We start from the raw sequence: 2,500 nt of genomic DNA on the forward strand, positions 1-2,500 counted from the left end.
TTCTCCTCGTTTTATCATCGCTCTTTGAGACGACGGATTTCTCTCGATCTTGGTCGTCATGCTATCTCTTTAAACGTAAGACTCCCGAATCCCCCCAAGCATCTGCAATGAGCCAATGGTCGCGGGAAAACGCCGAAATAATCTGCAAAAGCGGTCCAGCCCGGCCCTCCCCGGCGGTCACGATAACCACCGCGGTGTAACTGAGTCTTCTGTTCTCCTGCTGCATTGGTATTGTTTTCTGCCACTGTACTCATTCTGTCACAGGCCCAGCTGGAGATGGAGCCTGTCTTAGCATGTAACAAAATGCCCACAGGAATCAGGCCCAGCAGCTTTCTTGTACACACACGCGCACACACACGCACACACACACACACACACACACACACACACACACACACACACACACACACACACACATTGTTCTTGCTCCGGGATGTTGAGTAACTCGGGAGGCATCTCCATCTGACTCTCGCTCTGCCGTCTCCTCACCTCGCTGTGCACAGTGCGGCACCTGACAGTTGCCCAGGAGTTAATTAGATTCTTACTCAGGGCTTAAAGTTGGAACGAAAGCCCCCTCCCACAACACAATCGAGGAATTAGTTTGCCTTCTACCCGCCGACACAGACGCGCGCACACACACACACACACACACACACACACACACACGTGCACACACACACACACGCGCGCAGAAACCCGCCGACCCACAGGGGAGTACGCAGTGTAATTGATTTCTGACACTCACGGGGACATTCACACTGACTCTTATTGTCAGTCATGTCTCCAGCAAAAGCAACTTTACAAGCCTGCAGAGGAATCTATTCTCAAGCAGTGGACAGGCTCCTCATGCTCGTATTTCAACCTCGGCACAGCCTGAAAAGAACGTCGCTGAATGGATGTCCTACGCCATTGAAAACTCGGAGCCCAGTTCCTCTCTCTCTCTCTCTCTCTCTCTCTCTCTCTCTCTCTTTCTCTCTCTCTCTCTCTCTCTCTCTCTCTGCAAAGTGACTGCCTTCTTCACCGTGCTTAGTAAGTGAAACCGGAGTGGGAAGGGGACGTCCCTTCTCGTTATCACACCGACTCATATTTTATCTTAATAAGCCGCTGCCGTAGTCGATCTGGATCGACTACGGCAGCGGTGTACACCTTTGGGGCGGGGGGAGGCCTGGATGACTGGATCGAACTCCGGCACCCGCGGTCCTGTGGAAGAGGATCAGCACTGCCCTGCTGTCCTGCATCACCTATCCAATTTCGCCGAGCCACAGGGTAACAGCTGGCCCACAATGCGAGGAAGGGCAAGGGCCAGAGATGAAATGAAATGTGAATAATTTCCCTTTGTCTTTTTCTTCGTGCGAGCTCACAATCCATCATTTCGGGGGCAGAGCACACAGGCCTCCTTTTTCCTCGTTCAAAAGCCCTTTGCGTCCTCATACTGTAGGAATCCCTTCGTGTTGAGCCCCCGCCTTGCCCATAGGCTGGCATTCAATGTCATGCAACCGCTAATATAGAGAAATGGTTATAAGTTTGCTTTAATTCCCTGCACTTAAAAGGCTGCGTCCCGGATTACTTTGGCTCAATTAGGGCACATCGCAGCCACTAATGGGCATTAGATGCTAAATTGTGTCCGTTTCGACCTCTTCAGGAAGCTGGCAAAGTTCATTAGGAGAGGTGAAAGGAATGGAACACGGGCTGATGGCATAGGGACGTGGAAAACACACTTAGACCGGTACACACACACACACACACACACACACACGCGGTAATGGCCATTCTGCAACCCAACAACAATGCCAAGCAATAGTTGCTCATGCAAGTAATAGAGTGAACTGTGAAATGAACAGGAAGGGAGAGAGCCAATAAGGTTATTTGGCCTATCAAAGTCATCATCGCATGACTGGTCCAGCCCTGCTGGCAGGAGAGGCTCAACATGACATGCCTTGAATCCCCCCACCCACACAGGCACACGCACGCACGCATGCACGCACGTACACACACACACACACACACACACACACACACAAAAACACATATACATACACACACACACACACGCACACAGACACACACACACACACACCCACCTCTTTTCATTATCGTACATAAAAAAGGCCAAACAACAAATTTCATTCATAGCAGAAATTACCGATCGTAATAGAGCCTTTTTTTTCCTGTGGTTATAATGAGTAATTGATCATATTGTCACAGCACATGCCCTTACAAAACACAAGAAAAGAAACGGACTCCCATTTAGTGTATTTCCCTCGGCCACAGAGACCAGGTTATAACATCATGCTCTACTTCCCAACAGATAGCATCTGTCGCAGATAACGCCACGTTGTTTTGTTCAGTTCAGAGGGTTTTAGAGAGCTTGTCTGATTCCCTGGCTATTGTCAAAGAGCTGCCTGCCGGCACACGTAGCATGGAAGATAATATTGATCTAACATGTTGTTCAACCATTCTGCAACATGTCTGCATTTGTCTGTTCCCCGGCTCCGCATTC

Source organism: Zeus faber (genome assembly GCF_960531495.2).
Source record: "Zeus faber genome assembly, chromosome: 13".
Lineage (NCBI taxonomy): Eukaryota > Metazoa > Chordata > Actinopteri > Zeiformes > Zeidae > Zeus > Zeus faber.